We start from the raw sequence: 15,023 nt of genomic DNA on the forward strand, positions 1-15,023 counted from the left end.
GAAAAAGAGATTGCCAATCTTTGGACCAGGTGAAGGATTATCCAAGGCAGGGTTGGTCAAAGGCCACTTGTTGGAGGGAGTTGCAAAGGGGGATATAGCTGTATTGAGATGTATCATGGTGCTGAAGGCCCAGTAAGGGAACTGTAAAAACCAACCAACAAAACAACCTCTTATCTCTGAGAAAAGATTCAGATAAACACCCAAAAGTACAGATTCTTATATGATCTGAACTTCTGAACACATGTATATTGTCTCCATTGTTGGAGAGGTGGAGATAGCTGACCTTTTCCCCATATTTGTGTTGGAGCAGATGATCCATTAAAGAGCAGAATGAAAGGAAAAGAAAGCTGAAGTTGGAGTTGGATGGATGGGAACAGGCAGACTTCATCAGGGCTTCACTAAGAGTCTGAGGAAAGCGGTGGTGGGAAAGGAAATCCTTAACAGATTGTCCAATGTGAAATAGAAGGAAAGATTGCAGTGCAAATAGGATGGAAAGAATCACAGATCTATCAAGGAGAGGAAGATGTTAGTTGGGGATCAAGGATGAAAATGAGCAAATAGGGAGGAAAGGTTATCGGATCTGTGTAAGGGTACAGCATATTAGGAAATGAAAACAAATAGATTAATCAGCTCTGGCCATGCCTGTTGTTTTAAGAATCATCCAATACTTCATTTAAAAATATATTCTATTTAGAAACAATCTCATATGAGCTTTTCCAACCTTCTCCTAAGAGCATTTGCAGGTAAACAGTCTCTTCATTTTAGAGTGTTCATTTGCTGCTGCTATATTTTACTACCTGGAATTACGTCACCTTTTCCACAGCAACCAATTGCCATTTCATAAACAGGGGATTTTGATTTAACCTTCAGAATTAATCTCCATGAGCCACGAGCAGCTCTTTACAAATCTTTAGGTCAGTCATACTGGCCCAAATTATATTTGGTCTCTTGAAGGTTTTTGCATGCATGTGAATAACAGGAAAAGGAGAACAGTGTTAGCAGATCAAACCGTGACCAGTGGGAGTTGCCATCGGCCAAACCTGTGGACGCTGCAGGTAAACAAACCATCCTGGCCTGCCAGCGGATTTTCCTGGCATGCCAAAGGTTGCCGATCCCTGCCTTATCATCTTGGCTAATAGCCATTGCTGGGATAGATCTATCTCCAGGAACTTATCTAATTCTTTTCTGAATACAGTAATACTTTTGGCCTTCATAACATCCCTTGGCAACGAGTTTCACAAGTTGACTCTGTGTTGTGTGAAGACATAATTCCTTTTGTTTGTTTTAAGCCTGCTGCCTATTAATTTAATGAGGTGACCCCTTAGTCCTTGTGTTATGTGAAGGGGTAAATAACACTTCCCTATTAACTTTCTCCACATCATGCATGATTTTATAAACCTCTACCATATCCCCCTTTACTCGTCTCTTTTCCAAGCTGAACGGTCCCAGTCTGTTTAATCTCTCCTTGCATGGAAATTGTCCCATACCCCTAATCATTTTTGCTGCCCTTCTGTGTACCTTTTCCAATTCTAATATATCCTTTTTGAGATGGGACAACCAGAACTGCATGCAGTTATATAGTGGCATTATGATATTTTATGTTTTATTACCTATCCCTTTCCTAATGGTTCCTAACATTCTCCAAGTATACTTATCCACTAACACTCAAGATAGCATTCAGTTCAAAAGGTAGATGGATAGATTCTGTTAACAGCAATCGCTATCACACAAGCAGACATTAGATAGAATAAAATATATGTATAATGTATTTACAGAATCATTAATCAACAAAAGATGAAGGATTTGCACTAGGAATTTAAAGTTGTAAACCGGAAATCCTTACATTTCAATTAGAGCTGGTTGAAAAACAAGACTTTCCTTTTGGGGAATTTTTGTCCATGAAAACTTAAATAAAAATATTTAACCAATTTTTCAACCATTTCCAAAGATGGCTTAAAATCAAGATGAAATTCTGTGAAAATTTTCATCAAATAAAATTGACCATTTTTTGACTGAAATTGAGTATCTGGAAAATTTTTCATCAGGTCTATCTTGAATCTATTCAATTAAAATCAGAAATTTAAATGAAAGAATACAACAGATATTGGAAGAAGCCACGGGAAAAATAAGACTCACTAAATAGCTATCATATCACAGGTATTTCTGGATACTTTCACAGCCTCTGGGCAAGCATGGATCTAGCTGCCTGCAGATCCTCCAGCTTCTGGAAGCTTTTCCCTGTTAACCTCAACCACAAATATCCACGCAGCAGAAGTCCTGTCTACTTCCAAGAGGTCAATCTTCTGACTAACCAGAAATTACACCAAAATGTCTTTTAATTGGTTCCTTCACTACTGCAACAGAACAAGTCACTTAGCTCAGAGTTAGAACCCTCATGAATCAGGCCTGAAGAGCCTGGCACCACACAAAGCAGAAGTGTTCATTAATAAGACCTTTTTAAGGTAGGATTTGGGCTCAAAGTTTCTAAAAGTAGGGATGTTGTGCTTGAATTGCAGTACAAAAAATGTCAAAACACACTGCAATACATCTATTTTCATTAATAGCAAAACAACAAACAAAAAATATTCTGGAGAAACAAGTTTCTTAGTTTAATAAAATTTAGGCAACTTACTAAAAGAGAATCCTGTAACTCCTATCACTTTCAGAGGTCACCAGCTACCACTGCTGCTGCATTGCTTAAGGTTTGCACTTTTTCTTTGGGCTTTGGTTGGGATGATTTAACTGGGAATTGGTCCTGCTTCGAGCAGGGGGTTGGACTAGATGACCTTCAGGGGTCCCTTCCAACCCTGATATTCTATGATTCTATGAAAAGCCCTAATCCAAAGGTCTAGATGTTTCTACAGACATTTTAAAAAAATAATTTAGGACCAATGTCCACAAATCAAATACTTATCCACCATACTCTATCTCTTGAAAGGAAGAAATGGAGCCACAACCCCCTGCTCTAGAGACCGCAGATACATGAAACCTCAAATCAACTGTGCTGAAGTCTTGAACTAATTAAAACCTAACATAAAACTTCTCTGAGTTCAAAGTTGTTTTTTTTTCTTTATATTCTATAAATTACACTGTCTTTACATTAATCAATAACCAGTATTTTGAGTTCAATCTTACTGGTGCTGGTTATGAGATGCATTGTTATAGATATCAACTGGAATAGTTTTTTAAAAGTTAGTCTACTAAGCAAATTATTTTTCTCTAAGGGATTGTTCTTCTCTAGTTTAGTTTTATCAACTGCAGATATTTAAAAGAAGATATTGGACTTCAAGAGCCTCAGAAATAAGTAAGGGAGGCAATTCAGCAGCACAAAGATGTGGTACACTAGAAACATCAACATGCATTAAATTTCTGGCTTGTGCAGTATCTTTTAGTGTCCATGCGTCTGAGCAATGGGTTTCTCATCCTGTGCATCTATTTTCTTCTCTATTTCCTTTCAACATGACTAAAAAAAATTTCTTGTGATACTTTTCTTATGCTGCAGGCTGATGTCCACCTGTCTCGGAAATGCATCAAGATAATATTAACAATGTTCTTAATTCTCTGTATGTCAAGCATATGATTATTCTGGAAGTTATGCTATAAATCTTGAAGTTGTGCTAGAAACATTTTTAGTCTTATTCATGATGCATTAATTTGTTAAAGGATTTTTGACACATATGTGAAGGAATTGAGCTGCATGTGGCGAACTCCAATAGAAAAATTTTTTTTGAAAACTGGGTAAGCCAGCCACAGGATGGCAGTGGGTTGAAATTACAGCATAGCAGTAGTGCACAAAGCCAAACATTCTCTGGGTATTGTTGAATAATGTATTTAGTGGTACAAAAGGCACAGAAAGACAATCACTTCCCCAAATCAGAGGATACATTACAAAGGTGTATATAATAATGAATGGTATCTATAAGGTTTATTGGTTGGTTTCTTGCCTTTTCTCTAAAACTACAACAAATTTGAATGTAATTCAAAGGCAGCACATTTTAAACAGATAAAAGGAAATAGTTTTTCCACCAAATTAGCACTAGCACAATTAACTTTGGAATTAATGTGCACAACATATCACTGATGCCAGGAGCTTTGCAGGATTCAAAAAAAGAGCTGGATATTTCTGTGGATAATGAGAACATCCAGAATTATAACAATAAGGATTAAAGTAACAAGAGTTTAGGAAGAGATGTAAACCCTCTGTCTACAGGACATAAACCAACCTCTAATTAATGGTGGGTGGAAAGATCCTTTCCCCACAGGCAGGATATTCCGTAATTGTCTACTGCAGGATTTCTTCCATCTTCCTCTTAAGAGATTGGTGCTGGCCACTGTCAGAGATATGGTACTGAACTAAATGGACCACTGATCAGATTCGGTTTGGCAATTCCTATGATGCAAAGAGCTTACAACGTAATGGACCCATTCTTGTGAAAAGAGAGAAGAGTGTAGAAGCCAGGAAATCCAGAGGAAGGAATAACTTTAGAGGAAAGAATGTTTTGTTATATTTAACTGTTTTGTGTGGTTCGCTTCTTGTGGGCATCTTGAAAAAAGTGAATCTTTGGGAGGGACTTGACAGGTGGTAAAGGTCTGACTTGATGAACCATGATGGGGAGTGTATTACAAGGAAAAAGGCATAGATATGGGATATGCTAATAATAGCTTCCTAATAAAACCACAACCAGGAGGGATGTTATTGCTTGTAGAGAGAATATCTGTGCTACAGAGCTTGAATTTCACTTGGATTCTTATTTGTCATGACAATGTTTATTGATTTTGATAATAAGAAAAAATAAAGTAGCAGAAAACTATCACTTTAAACTCTTTCCATTCTTCTTTTGTTATGTACTATTAAACCAACCTCAAAGTGTTGTTGTTTAACATGATCTGGGAGTAGATGAAGGAAGGGAATCATGAGCTATTTTTCTTTTATGTGAAAGAAAATGAACTTCCTTTGGAGAAGCCTATATCTCTCTCATGACTAGGGTGACCAGGCAGCAAATGTGAAAAATCGGGACAGGGGGTGGGGGGTAATAGGAGCCTATATAAGAAAAAGACCCCAAAATCGGGGATGCCCCTATAAAATTGGGACATCTGGTCACCCTACTCATGACTCATTTGTTGTATGTAGCTGTTAACCCTAATGGAGAGCAGTGCTGGTGGAAGGAAATGGGATTTTACAGACTCTCAGTAAAATGTAATTATGCCAACTATAAAGGCAAAGTTAAAGTTGGGTAGGAGGTGAAACTTGCACATAAATAAATTCCCATCTCCCAACAACTCGCTCTCATCATCTTTATGTTTCCATCAAATAGGGCCTAATACATCCAAACAACTTCCAATCAAGCCCATAGTTTTTGGGTGGAGAGATTCCTGGCTTCATCTCCCAGACTGACCTTAGAAAGAGAGCTTCTCTCCTGAGATGGCATGAAATCTTTACGGTGTGTCAGTTTTAAAATTCTTCACAGACAGGTCTGTCAGAGAAAGAATCTACAACCATTCTAGGAAATCAGAGGCTCCTCAGTCATAGGCAGTGATGGAGCTGGGCAGCGTCACATTTGGAAGAAAGTGGTGCAGAATGCAGCATTCTGTGGAAATCCCATTGGCTAGCAGCCACTGATGCATTTTTTTTCTCCCTGAATTAGTCCCTTGGTGAAGAGAAAATGATAGAATTTATTTAATTTTGGAAGTATTCCATATTTGCGTACAATAACTGCTCTAGGAGACTCATTTAAAAATTTTTATTAATTTGAAACCTCAATGTTTTCTTTTAAATAAAATAAAGGATAAAATATTGTTTTTTAACTATTCTTGTTTCAAAAAATTGCTCCTAATTTATCGGATTATTTTAGTTTTATGTCCTTTCTCACACATGTAAATGAATAAGTAAAAGGTGCAATAAAAGCAAATAACTATACACTTTCATGTCAACTAGAGCAGGGGTCTCAAACTCAAATGATCACGAGGGCCACATGAGGACTAGTACATTGGCCCGAGGGGCCTCTGGAGGGAGGATGCGGTCTGGGCCTAGCACCAGCCATTCTGCATAGAGAGAGACAGACTAGAGTAAGGCAGCATGAATTGAGCCTCTCTGTCTTAGGGAGCAGCCTGTTTTGTCTCTCTCGGTTTCAGGGTTCTTGTATGTTGTCCTGAATTCCAAGAAAAAAAGTTGTGTTATGTTGCAAGCACATTGTCTCTCTTTGTCTAACTTCTCTGTGTGTGCTCTGTGAGCATAACTGCGGTCTCCAGGTAAACTGTGATCATCCTGCCCTTCATATATTGCAAAACGAGAGGGGTTCTATTATGGAGAAGGGCTGATAGTGCTCAGATAGATCGTGCTCATCACCATAGTAAGAACTATATAGAGTACAATAGAACCACTATTCTGGCATGAAGCTGTTAGACCTACTGTTGTCCAGATGAAAAATAAAACCTTAAAGTCTTGAACACTTGTAATCATTAAAGATACTTGGCATCCAGGTAAGGGTGTTAGCCTTGGTGTTCTGCTTATATTCCAGCTCAGGAAACCACATCCTGCCTTTGTAAATCACCTGCAATTTCAATGAGAGCTGGGATTCTTTTACACCTCACCTGCTAAACTGTTGTGTAGAACTGGCTGGGTAGGCTGTTGCACTGTTAATCAGCTGCTGCCTTCCATCTCAGAGCTGGCTGCACTGTGGTGGTGGGAGAAGTGTTTTATGCATATCCCTGACCCACCTCCTGGATGACCGCCCCCACCGCTGCCCCGGCCCCGCCCCCAATCCAACCCCTTCCCCAAAAAAACCCTTCCCAACTCCGCCCCCTCCCTGCCCCCAGGGGGTGCAGGAGGGGTGCGGCAGGGGGCTCAGGGCAGGGGGTCGGGGTGTGGCAAGGGCCGGGGTGCAGGAGGAGTGTGGGGAGCGGGCTCCGGTCCAGAGCGCACTGGGGGCAGGTCAGGCTCCCTGCTTACCTGCCTGCCCCCGCGCCACTCCAGGAAGCTGAGGGTGTGGGGGCACAGGGATCTGTGTGTTGCCCTGGCCATGCCCCCAGGCACTGCCCCCCACAGCTCCCATTGGCTGGGAACAGGGAACCGCAGCCAATGGGAGCTTCGGGGGAGTTACCTTGAGGTGCGGCCAGGGCAACACACAGACCCCTGTGCTCCCCCCCTCCTCACAGGTCCTGGCTGCTTCCCGGAGCAGCGCAGGGGCAGGGCAGGCAGGCAGGGACCCTGCCCTGCCCCCGGTGCGAGCTAGGTAAACACTGGGCGGGGGGGAGCTGGCAGTCCTCAGAAAATAACCCCGCGAGCCACGTGTTTGAGACCCCTGAACTAGAGGCATTTCATGAAACAGAAGAGACAGTAAAGGAACAGATTTCCTAGACCACTACTTTCTTAAGTGTACTAATTAGCTTTCAGAGGAGATAATTTCAGTACACAGGGGTGCTCTTTTAAGTTTTTCTGGGAAATTTGGATTTTCCATTGGTAATCATTTTAACATGTCACACTGGAGCCACAGTGAATTAAAGTGAAGAGCTACACAGTCTAAACAAACAATCTTTCCCATTATCAGAAGCCTGACAACGTAACAAAAAAAAATGATAGTCACATGGTCACATTCACAAGTGGTGCAGTAACAATTAAAAAACAAAGTGTTACGTTCCATAAAAATGATTGTTTTGTGGAGCTTGCATAATACTCCCAGCCCTATTTTTCAGTTTCTCATGCTACCTTTTTACAAAGTCTTAAAAAAATTATTAAGCCGAAGTATTTTGAATGGCTTAATATTCCTTTTGACTGTGAGTTGATATGTTTGTGTTATGAAAGCACTGTAGCCGACCACAGTAATATTAGGAAATAAGTTTAGATATTTGAATCCTCACTAACCTGGTCCAGAAACTCTCACTGACTAGAAAAATCTTTCCTCACATGAGTTCTAATATAAGATTAGTATTTAAAACATCATCTTTATAGCACAGTGTGACAATGTTTTTTTTCTACTATGTATATTTGTGTCTCTACATGCTAAAATAACTGTATTGGCAAAAGAATGAATTACATGACCTAAATAGATCTTCATTATCTGATTTCTGCAGTTCTATCATGCTTTGGAGTTCAGCTTTTGCTAAACAAGACTTTCACAATGGGAAAAAAAATTCAAATACTAGATTTAAATTAAATCCTTTTTCACTTTGTGTAATTTATCTTACCTTGTTTACTAAATCTTAAAAGAATACTAAGTTTTAACTTTTCTAACATGTCGGGATGCGATATTCGACAAAACATGCACCAGATGGAAGTCATTAACATTGGATAGGTTGTACTGCGATGCAGGATCAAGTAGTAAGAAACTTCTAAAAGTAACCACTGACATTGTTTCCATGCTGTTTACTCCATAGTACAATAGAAAGTTCTCATGTAAAGACATTAGCTAGGAAAAAAGGCTTTGAGTATGCAAAAAACTCAGTGAAATTGTTCATATAAACACCTCTGCTATATACTTGGGAAAAAATCATATTGTAATCAGTCATTTCCCACTGAAACAATGGACCAAATCCTCACTTGATTTTAACAAGGACTTAAGGACTCTGGGATTTGTCCCAGGGGAGTGTGTTTATGTGTTTTCTTTTAAGCAACCACTTTTGACTCATTAATAGTCTCTACATTAATCAGTAGGGTAAATCTCCTTATGACTTTCCATTCATTCTAGTATTTGTCAAGGTAGAGTCAGAAGCTATTGAAGCTTTTTTTGTTGAATACAGAACATTTTCTGATATGACAAGTAACTTATTTTTTAATCTACCAGATCTTCCAAAGCATCCAAACCTAGACTATTGTTCACCTCTTCATTCTGAGGTGCCATCGTTTGCATTTGTTCCTTCCCTGTCTTGTGGGCTATCCTACTGCTCCTAAAGTCGCTCTTTTTCTCCACCCAGGAGGCTGAGTATGGGTTCGCTCTTTAGATTATCAGCAACACATTGTGAATCACTAGGCAGGCATGGATCACAAGAGCAATGGGGCGATAAGTCTTCCTGCAGTTCAATATATCAACATTAGTTGTCTTTTTTTTTCTTCTTTTTTTAACGTGAGAAGCGGGAGTCTGAGAGAGTTGCTGAAACTAAGCCGATTCTTGGCATCTGTCAGTATACAGAGAAACAAGGTGGGTGAGGTAATATCTTATATTAGACCAACTTCTGTTGGTGGGAGAGACAAGCTTTCACACTTATACAGAAGACCTCTTCTTCAGGTCTGGGAAATGTACTCTTTCCTTTTTCTCCTCAGGTGCAGAGAATACGAGGGGCAGGGAGAGAGAGAGGGTCCCCTGAAGTGTTTGCTTCTCCTTTTTACAGTTTCAGTCTCCCTCTTGAAAAACATTTCCAGTGGAGAGCTAGGAAACAAAGAGTCTATGTGGAAGGATGTTCCTTGTTGTTTTTTTCACCTGTTTGAGCTTGCTTTGTTTTCTCTTCCTGCTTGATAATTCTGTTTACTGCTTAAATGCAAATTAAGGCAAGCACACATTCTTTTGTGTTGGACCTGTTTGCCAACTTCTGCCTGGGTAGGGCTTTGGGTTTTGGAACATCTGTTAATAACATCATACAGGGGAATCTTATAACTTCTCATGAACACACATTTTATCAGGATATTACTGATCAGCAAGTTCTGAGCTTTCAAATGATACATTACAAGGCATACCTTGTACAAAGATTATTACAGTAGTGTGGAGGGTCTAAATGCAGGGGTGTATTCTGTCACAGTCACTTGTCCAACTTGTTCTGAAAGCAGATCCTCCTGTCCCTAATTTTTTTCACCTTTCTTTTGAAATATTTGCCACCTGTTAATTGACATGTTCATTCTTTTTCCCCTCTAACTTTAAAGGCAATTTGTAAAACCTTAAACATTGACAGCACCTCCTATAAGCTCTGTAGATTTGTCTTTGTAATAGTGTAATGAATGTGCAAAGCAGTAATAAGTCAGCAGAGGGCAGTGTAATGAACCTGCTGAAGGTGGAGCAGCTGCTTCTCTTCTGAAACTGGTTATAGCTCAGCCAGGTGAGAAAAAATCTATTTCAATGTAGAGGACAATTGGAGATGGTGAAGAACATAATAAAAGCAGCTGCGCTTGGTGGCTTTTATGGTGTTTCCAGATACCTGTATATGCAGCTGTGTCTATCTTAGTTTAAGATCTTCACAACTCATGTACACATAACACCATACCTGAGGCCACGACAACAATTTCTCTCAACAGAAAATGATTTGGTCAAAGCCTCAAAAATGACCACTGCTTGCATGAGGTGCAACAATATTTAACATATGCTGGATTTGGCATGCAGAAATTGGCTTCTCTATGTTTAAGATGAGACTGTACATCAGATACAGTAATATTTCATATGTAAATAGAGCTAAATTAATAACAAATAATTACTGTGTTTACAGATAAGAGATGCTAAATTTAGCTCTTCCAATGGCCCTCTAGGAGAGGGATCTGATTAGCTCTAACTGTCTGGTTAAATTTAACCATTTTTAAATGGCTAACCTTAACCTACTACATGTTGTAGACAACTTTGCAGGTATCATATCATGGAATATCAGGGTTGAAAGGGACCTCAGGAGGTCATCTAGTCCAACCCCCTGCTCAAAACAGGACCAATCCCCAAATTTGGCCCAGATCCCTAAATGGCCCCCTCAAGGATTGAACTCACAACACTGCATTTAGCAGGCCAATGCTCAAACCACTGAGCTATCCCTCCCCCTGGCAGTTTGGAGAATGCGGGTGTTGGTCCCACTACACCTCACATGCTAAGCGAGCGCTCTACCATTTGAGCTAATTCCCCCTCTACCCCCACATATTTCTGATGTCTTTTTTTTTCTAGGTTGCATATTTTTTTACATGTGAAAGAAACATTTTAGATGAAATGTTGTCTGTCTTTTTATAAAGGTGCTAACTGATTAATCCATTATTGCATTGATTGGAAAACATTACAAGAAACTCATAAAATTGTAGTCTTATCACCTTTCAGACATGATGCAGGCATTTTACCACTAAGGTATACAGACTTTTCATTACAGTCAATGGGAATGAACAAGTAGAAAGTTAACTGGGTATTGTCCAAGGAATGTAATAACATCATCTTGAGTTAAAAGAAGAAAAATAACCAATTGAATATATATTAGCTGAAGAGTTATAATGAAGCCTGTCACCTATCTGCATCAAACTCTACCTGTAAATGCAAATTGGTGAAAATTTCACTCTGTTCTTGGCTAGAATTTGAGCACTAGGATTCTTTCCTCTTGGCTGTAAATTTCTCCATAAATAGGAAGCCACTTTAAAGGATTTTTGAATATGAGGATGATTAGATTAGACAAATCTTGGTCCTACTCTGCTGCATGGCACAGAGCCAGCAGAACTATTTAGTCTTACTTGGACCTTTTAAAAGGAAGACTCTATGAGGATAACTCTGTAGCGCGTTTGCATTTCCCAGACCCCTCTGCTAGTATGGATTCCAAGTCTCCACCCGGCATTTTTTTTTCTCTTGCCACTATGGCCATCTAACACCACTGGCCTCCTTCAGTCCCTTTCCTAGCTTTTCATTGACTTCTGCCTCAAATCCAGGCTCTTCATCCTCAGCTTCAGCTCTGCCTATCTACAGTTTGTGTCTCCAGCTTATACCCTGTGCTCTGACATTTCTGCTAAACCCTGTGCTCCCTTTGTGTCCTTCTCCCACAGAAGAGAATCTAGTTTTATCTAGATTAGCTATTTATCTAATCCCAGTTACTGTCATATCTGAGCACCTCACAATCTTTAATGTAGCAATACTCACAACAGGAAGGAAGGGGAGTCCTCTTATTCTCATTTTATTGATGAAAAATTTGTGGCACAAAGAGGCTAAGTGTCTTGCCTAAATTCACACAGGAATCCTGGGTGCACCAGGGAGCCACAATCTGGTCTTCTGAGTCCCAGGCTAGCATGCTAACTCCTGAACTATGCCTATCTCTAAAGTGACTCCCTTGAGCCTTTTTGCCATGCTCCTCCTCCTCCTCCTTCAATTCCTCCTCAAAACTTCGGTCAACTCTCCAACATTGACCTCACCTCTGTCTCAAGATTTTAAAAAATGGAGGAAGCTCACAACTTCACCTTAAAAATAAATTATGTTACCACAAATTACCTCACAATCTTATACTGTTTAAATCTTGCTCTTTTCTGAGCCCTCTCATCTGACATCACCTCTCTAATAATGTTTAACTTAGACTGTGAACTCTTCAGGGCAGGACCTGTCTTTTGCTTGTTTGCAAAACACTATTGATAGCAATGGTTCTGTTTTAAGAATAAATAATTATAACTGGCAGTCAGGACACTGGGTAATGAAGCCAGGGAAGGTAGTGCCTCTAGGGATATCCTAATAAGGGAGTTTAGAGGGGGAGCAGTTTCCTCCTGGATGAGTGATGGGTAGGGAGAAAAAAAGTGACAGCTCACTGAACAGCGGTGGAATTATCAGGGCAAAGTACACCAGCATGACAGTTGTGGATAGGGAGGAGCAATCAGTGCCCCACCCCACCCCATCTTTCCTAAAACCTCCATGCTCCAGTAGTAAAATATTTTCTTTTTATCCATGTTAGGTTAGGGAGCCCACCCTAATCTGGTCCCCATCTCCACCCTCGGAGCTCCATGGAGATTACTTCAGACCCAGGGCTACAGAAACCTCAGTGGGAACTGCACGTTCAAAGAGGGAAACCAGAATATGTGACTATGTTGCTCAAAGTTCTTGGAGGTTCTGTTCTCTACTCTCTAAGCATGTCTGTATCACTTCCTGACACACCTTCTCCCCAAGTAAGCTCAGTCATCCTCAAAATTGGATGCCCTGGTGCAGAGCCTGCTAACATTACTGCTTGGGGCTTACACATCCATTATGACTGTACAAACAGACCTCAGAATCTGGCACTGCTCTGTGTTTAAGAATCTCTTTTTCTAGGAAATGCTAGCTCAGAAGCATTTAGTTCAGTGTGTTCCTTATTTTTACCCAGGTTTTTTTTTATATCCTGCAAAAAGTGAAAAATTGCTGCTTTTCTGTTTTTGCTGTCTTCATGCCATAAGAGTTAACAGGGGAAAACATGACACAACACAACACAACTTTTAAGCAGCATTAACCTGGGAATAAGAAGAACATTTTTAACAGTTTACCCAGGGATATGGGGTAAAAAAAAATGTGCCTAAGTGATTTAGGTTTCTAAGTCCAATTTTTAAGGGGATTTAGGCACTTAGGAGTGAACATTTTATGCAGAATCTTTAAATTGAGACCAGATGACATTCTAAAGTTTATCCTGTAATTCAACCACATTTTTGTTGAATACAGTGCAGGAATTACTGGTTGAAATTCTCTGATCTATGCAGGACATCAGACTAGATAGTGATATAGTCCCTTCTGTTACTAAAATATTTGAATTCTCTTCCTTCTTAATTGCTCAGATTTCATTTTCTTGGTTCTTGTGGCTCTAATCCTACTAGTTGTCCAGGCATCACAGAAACTTCCAGGAAAAACAGAAGAGACCAAATTTGAATTTCTATTGTAATAAATTAATTGGGAAAACAAACCCTTCAAAATGGTTCACGAAGCCCTACCACCACCTTTGAGGCCTTCTTTATACTTCATAACTACACAAACAATGCTAACCTATTTTTCCCTTTTGTGGGGTTATTTAATTTATTATCTACAGGCAATCTATTGAGTAATCTATTCTGGGAGGAGGGGTTATTGATCTCTCAAGTGTCATCCACCTGTGCAAAACTCAGCATTTGGCTGAGAAGAAATGCTGATAATGCTAGACATTAATAAGGAACAGTAATATGAACAATAATTTTCCATGGGTGGTTTCTGAAACAGAACTTTCTATAAATTCACAAATACCAGCTAGTGAAAAGAAGCACCTTTTCTCAAATCCACAAGAGGTAGTGTTCTGAAATCTGAGTCTCCTGTTCACTTCAACAGAGATCCCAAGTGATTCACAAATCTTGTGTTGAAACTTGAGACTCTGCTTCTTTTCTCTAGTTGACACTCTAGTAGCACATTATCCCAAAGAGTCCAAGTATCATTATTAGCCCATCTTTTTGTTCTTAAAGGGACAAAGCTTCTTCAAAAATACATTTTACAATTTAAATGGGTGAATACTTTGGACCAATCCTGGCCACTGTAATATGAGACTTTAAAAAAAAATCATTTCCACTAAGAGATTTAAAAAAGGAGGTACATTTGGACCTTACAATTGTTTTGCTCTTGAGCTGAAAAGTCATTAGAAAACTCTAGTACCCTCTGCTGGCCAACCAAAAAATTGCCAGTCTCCGAAATATGCTGACTTCATTGGTGATGCTTGTACACAAACAAGTCAGCAGCAAGTAGGGCAGAGCCATGCTGACTTGTGCCCTGTTAGTAAAAATCACAAGAGAACATACAAAAAACGAATGGGGAAAAGTTTCAAGTTTCTAGAAGAGTATTCCAAACTGTAAAGTAATAAATAATATACTTGACACTATATCTTTCAAAGGGGCGTTTTTATATTAGGCCTCTGTTTAAGGAAGCAAACTTTGCATAGTATACTGTTACAACATTTTAAAATGATTTCATATGTGCTAATGAAACCCCCTCATGTAGGTTTAAATTCTGACTCACTGCTGGAAGCTATGTGATATAGAACATTTAGATGAACCCCCTTTTATGTTCTAAAACATATGGCATTCTTAAAATCAGATATTAACCTTGTGCTTCAGTGGTGCATTAGATCACTTTTAGGTAGAAGCCACAACTTTGTTCTCCACATTCAAAATAAGAGTACATAGTGCGTCTAAGGTTCACAAGGTTAAAGAGGTAAATGGTTTCACATATACTATAGGCCCCTTCTAAAAAGAGGACAATAATGATGAGCCAGCCACTTTTTCCAGAGGAGGAAAGTAACTAGTTAGAATACTTAATCTTCTGAGACACATCCCTGGCATTAAGTGGATCCGTCTAACTCAGCTGAAGGCCCAGCCTGAAATCCAACAGCTGGATTCTGTCATCCCT

The sequence above is a fragment of the Lepidochelys olivacea genome (genome assembly GCF_965140295.1).
Source record: "Lepidochelys olivacea isolate rLepOli2 genome assembly, chromosome: 4".
Classification (NCBI taxonomy): domain Eukaryota; kingdom Metazoa; phylum Chordata; order Testudines; family Cheloniidae; genus Lepidochelys; species Lepidochelys olivacea.